This window comes from Ursus arctos, unplaced genomic scaffold (genome assembly GCF_023065955.2).
Source record: "Ursus arctos isolate Adak ecotype North America unplaced genomic scaffold, UrsArc2.0 scaffold_20, whole genome shotgun sequence".
NCBI classification, from domain to species: domain Eukaryota; kingdom Metazoa; phylum Chordata; class Mammalia; order Carnivora; family Ursidae; genus Ursus; species Ursus arctos.
Window position 1 is genome coordinate 52,976,072 of NW_026622875.1, and position 12,715 is coordinate 52,988,786.

A 12,715-nucleotide genomic window follows, 5' to 3' on the forward strand; every position below is an offset into this window, starting at 1 on the left:
TTACTTGGGGATGGCAGCACTTGCAGAAATGGCATCTCAGAACATAAAGAACAATTCTGGGTGTGTATAAAACAGGCTCTCTTTCAACCAGGGAATAGATAATCCTAAAGAATCCCCTAGTCTCACCTCAGGTCAGTAACCTCAGTCTAGAATCTTAGACACTATGAGATACTGAACACAGATTTGCTTATTTCCATTGTTTGTCTCTGGGATGCATCTCTTAGTCCAACTAAAAGATTCTGGGGGTTATGTTTGTCTTTAAGACAAGAGGATACATAACAAAGAAAAACCCTATAAATGTAGTCAGTGTGAAAGAACATTTAGTCAGAATGGAACACTTATTTGACATCGGCTCATCCATAGTGGAGAAAAACCTTATCAGCATCTTGAATGTGGAAAGCCTTCAGTTGGCATTCAACCCTTATGAGCTATCACCAAAGGCACACTAAACAGAACACTCACCAATGCAGTGAATGTGGAGAATCCTTTAGTCAAAATGTAGATCTCCTTCATTATCAAAGAACCCACACTAAGGAGGAATTTTTTGAATGTAGAGAAGGTGGAAAAACTCTTTAGTTTTCAGGCTATTTCTTTGTGCTCTCTTCAATTTCTTTCATAAGTATTCTACAGGTTTGAGAGTATAGATCTATTACTTCTTTAGTTAGATTTAGTCCTAGGTATATTATTATTTTTGGTGCAATTGTAAATGGGATTGATTCCTTGATTTCTTTTTCTGCTGCTTTGTTATATGTGTATAGAAATGCAACAGACTTCTGCACATTGATTTTACATCCTGTGACTTTGATGAATTCATGTATGAGTTCTAGGAATTTTTTGGTGGAGTCTTTCAAGGTTTTCTACATAGAGTATCATGTTGTCTGCATATAGTGACTTCTTCCTTGCCAATTGGGATGCCTTTTATTTCTTTTTGTTGTTTGATTGCTGAGGCTAAGCCTTCTAGTACTATGTTAAATAGTAATGGTGAGAGTGGACATCCTTGTCTTGTTTCCTGACCATCAGTTTTTCCCCATTGAGGATGATATTAACTGTGGGTCTTTTGTATATGACCTTTATGATGCTGAGGTAGAGGAAACATTCTTAAAATGTCTATACTACCCAAAGCAATCTACACATTTAATGCAATCTCCATCAAGATACCACCAGCATTCTTCATGGAGCTGAAACAAACAATCCTAAAATTTGTATGGAACCACAAAAGGCCCCAAATAGCCAAAGCAATTCTGAAAAAGAAAACCAAAACTGGAGGCATCACGGTTCCAGATTTCAAGCTATATTACAAAGCTATAGTCATCAAGACAAAATGGTATTTTCACAAAAACAGACATATACATCAGTGGAACAGATTAGAAAACCCATAAATGGACCCACAGCTATATGGTCAACTAATCGTCAACAAAGCAGAAAAGAATATACAATGGAAAAAAGATGTGGGGCACATCTCTTCAATAAATGGTGTTGGGAAAACTGGACAGCAACATACAGGAGAATGAAACTAGACCAATTTCTTACACCATATGCAAAAATAAATGCAAAATGGATGAAAGATCTTAATGTGAGATAGGAAACCATCAAAATCCTAAGGAAGAACACAGGCAGCAACATCTTTGATATCAGCCTTAGTAACTTCTTGCTTGATATTCCACCACAGGCAAAGGAAACAAAAGGGAAAATGAACTATGGGGACTTCATCAAGATAAAAAGCTTCTGCCCAGCAAAGGAAACAATCAACAAAACTAAAAGGCAACCTTAGGAACGGGAGAAGATATTTGCAAACAACAGATCAGATAAAGGGTTAGTATCAAAAATCTACAAAGAATTTCTCAATCTTAACACTCCAAATACAAATAATCCAGTTAAGAAATGGGCAGAAGACATGAATAGACACTTTTCCAAAAAAGACATCCAGATGGCTAACGGACCCATGAAAAGGTGCTCAACATCACTCATCATCAGGGAAAAACAAATCAAAACCACAATGAGATACCACCTCACACCTGTCAGAATGGCTAAAATTAACAACACAGGAAACAATAGGTGTTGGCAAGGATGCAGAGAAAGGGAACCCTCTTGCACTGTTGGTGGGAATGCAAACTGGTGCAGCCGCTCTGGAGAACAGTATGGAGGTTCCTCAAAATGTTAAATATAGAACTACCCTATGATCCAGCAATTGCACTAATAGGTATTTACCCAAAGGATACAAAAATACAGATTTGAAGGGATATATGCACCCAGATGTTTATAGCAGCGTAATCAACAATAGCCAAACTATGGAGGGAGCCCAAATGTCCATCGACTGATGAATGGCTAAAGAAGATGTGATATGCATAGGACAGGACAGTGGGTTACAGGATAACCAAGGTAAATAATTTACAGGTTGGCTCAGTCTTTCCAATTCCTTTTCTGGTGAGTTTGTAATCCCTTGGACTCATGGAACCTCCATGTCTAGAAGATTTGCAGGATGAAAGTCATTCAGATTCCATAAGACATAAACTGACCCACTGGGAAGACAGTTTGATTTTTTTCATGGTTTAAGGATTAAAAACAAAATTGCTTATCTATCTGTTCCAACGGTGGCCTAAATAATGTCGGGCGTCTTAGAGATTCTACAGACATGAAGCAAGGTTTTCTCAGAACATTTCCCTGTCTCCAAGACAGATGTTGCAAGAATATTACATAGTATGTAGAAATATTTCCAATTATATTCTTGGCCAAAATGATTGATTATGGAGTCCTGAGTCAATATAGACTGCTTTATTTTATGTAATCTGAAATCCCAGTTTATATAAACTGAAATTCAGAGCGAACTTTTCCAAATTCATTCCAGAAAGTCGTAAGTAAAATGTGGTGCTTTGTCTGAAAAGCACCAACTTTCACTTTAGAGACAAGTGTTAGCATACTGAAACAGATCCTACCCCTGCAAATGCCCAAACTGAGGATTTGGGCAGGAGTAAGGAAGTAGGAAAATTAGGGCAGCATCAGACCCGAGAGCAACAGCAGCAGCTGTATCTCCCATAAGCCATGGAGTCTTAAGCAGAAATGAGTACTGTGCTGAAATATTTCTGAGCCAATTACACAGAGAAATATTTAGGAAAAAATTGATTTATAATATAAAACTTCCATTGCAATTAGCTTCAGTCTCAGAGTTGACTTAACAGCTTTGTTCAGAGTAAATAGATGGATGAGAACTTTATCCTTCAAATTCTCTCCCTCCAAGCCACAAACTGGGGTCAGTTACCTGTTTTGTGTCTTCGTGGTTTATTTTTTTCATACTTTCTCACACAAAGTCCAGAGTTAAGCTGGAACTAACCAAAATAGCTTAGGTTTTCTGGTACCATTGCACCCATTCCCTCCATTTACAAGTCATCGACTTCTTTAACCTTGACAAATGTACTATTTAATTAATTGTCCGCAGATGAGTAATGTTGACTGATTTCTACATTCTAATCTTAAAACTTGGTTACTGAACTGGTTGGTGATATCAAGAAAGAAAAGAGTGCTATTGTTTCTATAAAACTGTGTATTAGGTGGTCAGGCACAAACAGATTCCTAGAGAATGTTAACCTGTGTTTTACGTCACGTTCAAATGATAAATTAGAAGGTACACATAGTCCATTGGATGGTGGAGATTTTTAAACGGTTTTTCTACTTAACATACATGTGCTTTTGCTCTTTCCATAGGCACAGGAATTCATTCTAGATTATTAAGGTACATCCCATGGCTATGTGCTTTGGTCAGTGGAGGTGCTCTACATTTCTTCTCAGGAATCCCTCCGTTATCTATCTCCCTCCTTGCAAAGTCAACATCCATCGCTTTTGGCACAAGGTTTTCAAGATAAGGAGGGAGGAATGCAAAGACTACACCTTCATAGAGGTCTGAAATCACACAGGAGCCTCAAAATACAATCAGACACTTTGCACTGTGAAGATTAACTTTCTGTACCTGTAACTCCTGCATCTTATTATGCTAGAAGACAGTCTAGATTCTTCTCAGACTTGAAAAACATATTCAAAGCCATCCAATTTTTTTCTTATTCTCAGTGAGGTCCACGAAAGGTGAGGAGGTTGGCATGAATTGGAGACCCCACGACAAGTGACAAGTAAGTAGAGAAGGTAGAGTGCATGGCAAACCTGGGAGGCAAGGAGAGGCAAGAGTCAATGCAGAGCTGTCTACGAGCTTCCTGTTAGGGTTTAGGTCCCTGAGGGAAAGGATCTGAAGTTCCATACTGTCCTTAGCACCTGGCACTGTGCTTGGCACATGTTAGACACTCAATAGAGGGCTTTGAATGAACTTTTTAAAAATAACAAGTGACATGTAGCCCAAATTGGAAAATCACTACAGATGTGACCATTGAGCTCACATCTATTTTTTTCTAGCCCTTAATTCACTGTCACAGGCCATTTGAAGAATCTAAAAAAAAAAAAAGTTTGAATCCCCTCCCCACACAATGGAACTATAAAATTTTGAATTTCACTTCAGGGGTTCATGGACCTTCCAAAATCTATCTGAAAAATTCATAATCCATGGGGTAGGAGGGCAGTATTCTCCTCACATTTGTAAAATGCTACAGAATTTCTACTTCCCAATTTTATTCAAATAAAACATGAATCTTTAAGTGCCTCATAGATATACTCATCCTATCTTATTGCTCTCATTTTCCACTGTACTAAATTGCTTTGCAATGGTTCATAAGCATGCACAGAGGTTAGATTCACCCAGCTATGAAAAAAACGATGGCACTTCTAAATATATTTCTCAACTTTGATCATGAAAGGAAAGCCACCCTAAACCCTAAATCCATGATAATCTATGGAGACACTGAATGTTTCTAGACTGGCCTGACAGTCTTCCTATTCTTTTTTTTTTTTTAAAGATTTTATTTATTTATTCAACAGAGATAGAGACAGCCAGCGAGAGAGGGAACACAAGCAGGGAGAGTGGGAGAGGAAGAAGCAGGCTCATAGCAGAGGAGCCTGACGTGGGGCTCGATCCCATAACACTGGGATCATGCCCTGAGCTGAAGGCAGACGCTCAACCGCTGTGCCACCCAGGTGCCCCTAGTCTTCCTATTCTTAAGCTATCTGCTAGGATTCCAAAGATTTCTAGAAAGAAGCCCAGGATGCAGAGAAGGAGGAAAATACTGAGATGGAGCGTGAGTCTAGCTCAGCCTGCAGTTAATGAATCACAATAATGCGGCACATCACAGTCAGACCTAATTTTTGGAAGTAGTTGTTGGCAACTCAAGAAGCAGGATGTACTTGCTGTCAGGAGCTGTCTGCTGATATAGCCATGCCGTGGCTGTACAAGTAAACATCGGAAGAAAATAAAGCCTTTAGAGAGCCAAACGATTTTGACCAAACAAACTTGGCATGTTTGACATAATCAGAAACTCCAAGGAGTGTTGTAAAACAGAATTCTTAATAGAACAAGAGAAAAACACCTTATGGTTCCTCATGGTTGAATTAAGTCAGAAGTCAGGAAGGAACCTCCTGAGAATTAATGTTACAAAACTGTGAAATGGGTTCACAGAACATAAGAGTTCTCAATTTTGGAGTTCTGTCAGAATTACCTGGGGAGTTAAAAGTCATATATACTCCACTTTCCCTTCCCCTGCCCTTAATCTAGAGGGAGCTTGGGAAATAAGCTGGACAAGGCAAGACAGGGAGGAAAAGCACATTTAGTGGATCTTACCGCGTGCCTGTTTAGCATTTCACCTTCATTATATTCATATTACATAAGAATGAATGTCCCTAGAAGGAAGTATAATTTTCTGGTTAAATAAATTAACTTAGAAACCATGGCCTGGGGGCGCCTGGGTGGCACAGTGGTTAAGCGTCTGCCTTCAGCTCAGGGCGTGATCCCGACGTTATGGGATCGAGCCCCACGTCAGGCTCCTCCGCTATGAGCCTGCTTCTTCCTCTCCCACTCCCCCTGCTTGTGTTCCCTCTCTCGCTGACTGTCTCTCTCTCTGTCAAATAAATAAATAAAATCTTAAAAAAAAAAAAAAAAGAAACCACGGCCTGTGTTCAACTGTGGATGCTCTCACTTAGGAGCAACTTGACTTGGATGAGGTCTTTATCTTTTCGTATCTCAATTTCACATCCTAAACTGGAGATAGTTGTAGTCTGAGTTACTGAGTGATTGTGGGGATTAGAATGGGTGAACTCATATAAAGTACTTAGAATGGAATTTGGCAGAGTGATCATCAGGTAAGTGCTGGCAATTACTCTTAGCAAAATTTTACGAGTGGGAAAATGGGAGGTTTGGAAGGTTAAGTAGTAGTTAGCTGAGGGTCTTGTGGTGCTGGAGATTTTTAAATCGTTCTAGCACATTGATAACTGTTCTGGGGCCCATAAAACATAGCCTTGAGGTGGGAAGGTGATTTGCTATTTTTTCAAGAGCATGCCAGACTGTTGGTTCTATTATTTACTTGGTGCAAGGGAGCAGGGCTACACCCTTTGCACCATTCAAGTGAATGTCCCCTTCTGGATGTACAAATAAGTAGAAAAAATAATGTCACAATTGTTTCTGTGAAAATCATCTTATTTAATATGAATAGATGTTTTGCTTGGCTCATGTGCTTCAATCCTGTGTATGCACATGAAGAAAACAACCTAACCATTGTCTAATGTTCTGGCTTTGAGAGAGGTGAGGATTCTCAGGACCAGTGTCCCAAACCAAGACTTGTTCTGATTTCATTGCCCTAATAGTTCTCTTAGCCATTGATCCCGAAGTTTTGAAAATACTAGTCACCACAATGGGCTCCAACTCTGAATATCAGGCCCCCTTGTTATCACTTGACCAATTGACTAGACCATCATAAATAGTCCACATTAATAACCCACGCCCAGCCCCAACAAGCTTTGCCCCGCGTACAGGGATTTGGGGATTTTCTCTGGGCTCTAAATTCCAAATTACTCTCTCAGATCTGTTTCCTGTCTGAAACTTTGCTTCTGATCTTGCTCTCACTCTGGACATAAAGGCTGATACTTTCTCTTGCTTGCTAGCAACTCTTGCCTGGGACACTCCTGCCTCATTTTCCCCTTGCTTCATGTGCCACATTGGAGGGTTAATGCTCTCTCTTAAATCCAGGATCAACCCTAAATAATCTTTCCTTGGACAGAGGTGGACACTCACAGAATCGATTTGATTTGGTTTGATTTGATTCAACTTAATTTGACACAATTCAAGAATTCTGAGTACCTGCTTTGAGACCAGCCCCACTTTGGGCACTATTTGCCTGAAAATCAGAGGATAAAAACACATAATAGGATAAAATATCACATATTAATATGAATCTTCTGTTTCTCCTTTTCTCTCAACTTTAACTTCAAATAACTCCATCTATTCACTTTCTATTTCTTTCCCCCTTAGAACAACTAGCAGGCTTTTAAGAGTCTTTGTCACATAAAAGGCGAGGCTCTGGTTCAAGATATTACCAGAGATCTGACAACTGCTTTGGAAGCAGAGTAATAGCACGCCTTTCCCATGGGTGCCCTGGGCAATTTGATTTCTCTCACGTATGTGTGAGAGAATGTGTATGTGGGGGGGTTTTGCTGTAAAAATGCAGCTGCGAGAATTAAGCTACCTCTACCAGTGTGCACCAAATCTCACGTCAAATGCCACCTTTCAAGTTCTGCTCCTGCTGGGTGGGCTACGGACTTAAAAAACAGCATAGGCACGTAGCCACACCAAGGCGCACACACTCCCACGCTCACACATTCAGATCCTCCCTCATAGCTCGCACGCTGGTAAATCCGGCGCCGCCACATCTGCTAAATGTCTGCACCACTGACATCTGATACTGTTGTGCCAGTCACTTCCCCAGAGATGGGACTTACACAGCAACAGACTCAGCAAGCTCCATTAAATCTCTCCTTACCCTTTCCTCAGGGCAGTAAGTGCCCATTAAGAAATCCCAGTGATTCTGTGTGCTTTTCTGAGTCATCACTTACGCTTTCAGCCGGCTGCCTGGCCAGCCCTGCCTCATGCCTGGTGTCTCTCTCAGGGCTGGGGCTGGCGCGTGGGACCACACTTTGTTAAACATTCCTCACTCAGAGGTTGGCGTGACAGCCCAGTTTAGGCAGAATCCTACACTGTGGTGGCAATGACCTATTGTTGGTAGTGAACTTCTGGCTACCATCCAGACAGCCACTGTTAACACTAATGGGCCAGGGCAAAATGAAATGCAACTTAGAAACAATGTTCCATCACAGTGGGAGAGTCCAAGTCAAATACCTTTGGAAAACCTTACACTCAAAACTCTTCCTTTGGAGAATCCCTGTACACCATAGCCTATTAAAGGTTCTGATAAGGTTTGCAATTAAAAATCTGCTTCACCTTGCTTCACACAGTCCTCCAAAATCTTGACCTTGGAAAGACAGATCCCAAACACATATACATACTTAAGTACGCATACCATGTATTGCACCTGTCTTAGCTCAAGCTGCTATAGCAAAATACGATAGACTTAAATACCACTTTCTTTCTTTCTCACAGTTTTGAAGGCTAGAAAATCCAAGATCAAAATGCTAGAAGATTCAGTTCTTGGTGAGAATCCTCTTCCTGGTTTGCAGACAGCTGCCTTTTAGTTACGTCCTCATGTGGTGAAGAGAGCTAGTCTGGAGTCTCTTCTTAAAAGGATACCAATCCCATCATGTCGGCCCCACCTCTGGGACGGACCTCATCTAAACGAATTACTTCCCAAAGTTCCTACATCCAAAACCATCACACCGGGGCATAGGCTTCAACACATGAATTCTGAGGGGAACAAGCATTTAGTCCATAACAGTATCCATTAACCAAGATTCTGTGTACTTGAATTTTCCCAATGCTAGTTTTCCTTAATAGCTTGAGAGGTACATATCAGTGTCTAGGGCACAGATTCAAGAGTCTGCCAGAGCTCCATGGCCTGGCAGTGTGACCTTCAGCAATTCTAAAAATAATGACTATCTTTTAAGGTCATTGCAACAAAAATATATTATCAAAAGGCCCAAGAACAGCACCAGGCTCCTCATAAGCAGGCAATAAATGTTAATTATTGTTAATTTCCTGTGTAGACAATATTTTAGGAAGTGCTAAACTAAATTATGCTAGCTGGTCACACTGTTCATTTTTCCTGTACCAAGTCAATTTTGGTTTCTCATTTTTTAGCATCTGCCAAAATAGGATCTGTTATCGGTATTAAGCTCAGCATTTAATTTTTTAACAATGCGGTAACCAACGCAGTGACCTCCTGAGAACCCAGCTGCAAACATATCATGCTCTGACTCCACTTGAGCTAATGCTGGTCAGGAAACACAAGGGCTCAGCTCCTGCTGTGTCACCTGGGTTCCTCTTTACTTGGTGTGCATGATTTTGAATTGATATTCTTGGGAAAATGGAAGAAAGGATGTTTAGGGTTTGGACAACACTGAAAAGTTCAGTTCTTGCTGCCAGGAGATAAAGGGTAAAGAGAGATTTAATGGAGCTCTTTGGGCCCATTGTCTTGTAAATCCCAGCTCTGGGAATGTAACCCCAGAACAATGTCAGAAGAGAACATCTTTATCTCCTCTCCTCAACCGCTAATTAAGATTGTCCATAGCTTGCTGCAAAAATAAATAAAAGCAAGCAAATAAATAAATAAAAAGCTTGCAAACAATCAAACCAAACAAAATCATTCCAGTTAAGCTCTGGGCTTAACAGATGTTGTGTTCGGCCTTGATATTTTCAATGTCATGGAACAGTAGGAGGTTCTTCTGCTCCCAGGGCCTTGTAAAGCCCAATGGCAGAGGCCTCCCCAATTTTCGAACAATTCTGGTATCTGCTAGCTTAAGCCAGATTCAGACTGGTGAAAAATGAGATTAAACATATGAAATTGGTGGTGGGGTTGCAGGGCCCAGAATGGAATGAGGCAAATGATACACTCAACTTGGGTGCAAAATTAAAGAGAGTTATCAAAAGACTCAGTAATCAAATAATATTTTGATGTAATCTCTTTCTTTCTTCCTTCTTTCCTCTTTTCTTTCTTTTCTTTTTTCTTCTCTCTTTCTTCTTTTCTTTCTTTCCTTCTTTCTTTCTTCTTTCTTTCTTTCTTTCTTTCTTTCTTTCTTTCTTTCTCTTTCTCCTTCCTTCCCTCTTCTTTCTTTCTTTCTTTCTTTCTTTCTTTCTTTCTTTCTTTCTTTTCTTTTTCTTCTTCTTCTTCTTCTTCTTCTTCTTCTTCTTCTTCTTCTTCTTCTTCTTCTCCTTCCTTCCTTCCTTCCTTCCTTCCTTCCTTCCTTCCTTCCTTCCTTCTCTTTTAAGTAAGCTCTACACTCAACATGGGGCTTGAACTCATGACCCTGAGATCAAGTGTCACATACTCTCCATACTGAGCCAGCGAAGTGCCCCTCAGTGTAATATATATAAAACTTAAAATTTATGTAGAAAATCCACAATGAGCCAAATATCAAAATTTTAGTTTAAGACAAGATCAGCATTATTGAATGTTCCCTTAGCCCTGGCTCTAGCATGGCCTAACTATGGGATGGAATAGGAATATGTGAGTGATAGAGAAAGATTAAGTCAATAAGTAAAATTAATGAACAATTTCCAATAGACTATCTTACGTTTCTCAAGCTTGGCAAATTTAAAGAAGCTGTATCTAACAGCAAAAGTAGTAACATCTTTCTAATTGTCATAAAACAAGATCAACATTCACGATTTCCATAAGCAAAGCTAAGGGATGGGACAGAAAGGAAGATTGATTGGATATTTGTTATTTCCTAGTACATGATCCTTTACACTTTATGATGACTCCAGAATTAGATATTTTTACTACTGTTGCATTGCTGGGGGAGCAGAGCCTGGAGAGGGATGCCTGAACTAAAAGCTAACGTGAAGATAGAGGTAAAATTTTTTAAATGATTTTATTTATTTATTTTAGAGAGAGCGAGAGAGAGAGAGAGAGAGAGAGAAAGAAAGAGAAAGCATGAACAGGGGGAGGAACAAAGAGAGAAGCAGACTCCCTGCTGAGCAGGGAGCTGGATGCAGGACTTGATCCCAGGACCCCAGGATCATGACCTGAGCTGAAGGCAGACACTTAACTGACTGAGCCACCCAGGTGCCTCAGTAAAGGTAAAATTTATAACAGATCCACTTTGCTCCAAAGCCCTTGTCTTTTCTTCCATACTGTTTTGTATGTGCCTTGACGTTTTTACTTACAAGGCAATAATAGCACCAATTCCTGCCATTTCTTATTAGGACATAAGTAAATACACCTTGTAAAATTAAAAAAAAACACTATAGAAATATAAAGTTCATTTATTCTTTAATTCATTCATTACCTATTTGCTGAGTATCAGGAAGTTAACTATTTTGATCTGAAATTTTCACAGGGGAAGAAAAGCCTATCATTTGGACTTAAAGTTTTCACAGATTTGCAGATTCTGAACCCTGAAATTGACTGTTCTCAATTCTCCTTGTTTTTCATGACAGAAACAAAAAAAGTAACTAGTTTATTTCTGTCTAGAATTTTTAAGAAGGCAGGTAAAGTATTCTCTAAATAGTTGTCCAAATGTTCATTTCTCCTCTGCTGTTAGAGGTTTGGTCCACAGGTACAAATAAAGTACATATCTTAGAAGTCCCATTATTTTCTTTTGGTTCTTCAGTTTACCAAATATAACAAGATTTCTCCAGGTGGGGTGACTGTTGGCATTCTGTAGGCATATCTCTTGAATGAGTAGACAGACCTCATTCTCGCCTTCATGGCAATTGGAAATTGAATCCTAGTTTCAGATCGTAAGCACTGGGTTTCCCGAGCTGGTTATAAGTTCATGAGCATGGCAGGGTGTGAGAAATGCTGCTTCAGCTCTTCAGTTGGATAACTTAATTATATTTAATAACGTATGCCAGCACATTTGAAGTGTGGTCTTTTATAGTGAATATCTCTGGTAGGTAGTTTATTATTTATTAATCTAATGACTTAAAATTCCACGATAAAAGCTTTGGTACACGAGATTGTCTAGCTTTGCCTGAATGATTACTAATGGGTTGTTAATAGCTGTTACACTGGTAACAGGTCTATTAAATTATGTAGACTAAAATTGCAGTGATGACCTCAGGTGAGCAGTTCTTTTGGGAATGGAGATACACTTGAACAAGCAGAGGCAAAATCAGAATGCTCAGACAGGTTCTTTTAAATACAATATCTCCCCTGACAAAAATGTTCAGATGAAAAGGAGAGTATATGTGAGAGTCTGGACCTTGATGTTCTTTTTGGAATTGTATCTCAGGAAGATGTATAGCAATACTGTAGAGTAGTTAAGGCATGGGCACCAAGTGCAGAGAATCTGTCTCTAAATCATTATTTCTTCATTCACAAGACAGTCTACTATAACCTTGAGCAAGAATTTGACGTCTCTGAGACTTGCTGTCTTCAAATGAAAAATATAATATAGAGTTGTTGAGAGAAGTAAATAAGATCATAGACTTGTGAGAGGAATATATTAATAAGGAAGTACTCAGAGATTCTCCCCCTCTTCACTCTACCAAAAAGAATGCTTCAGGGGCGCCTGGGTGGCTCATTTGGTTAAACAAGTGCCTTCAGCTTGGGTCATGATCTCCAGGTCCTGGGATTGAGCCTGGCATCTGGCTTCCTGCTCAGCGGGGAGCATGCTTCTCCCTATCCCTCTTCCCCTGCCCCTCCCTGCGCCATGCTCATGCTTTCTTGTTCTCTCT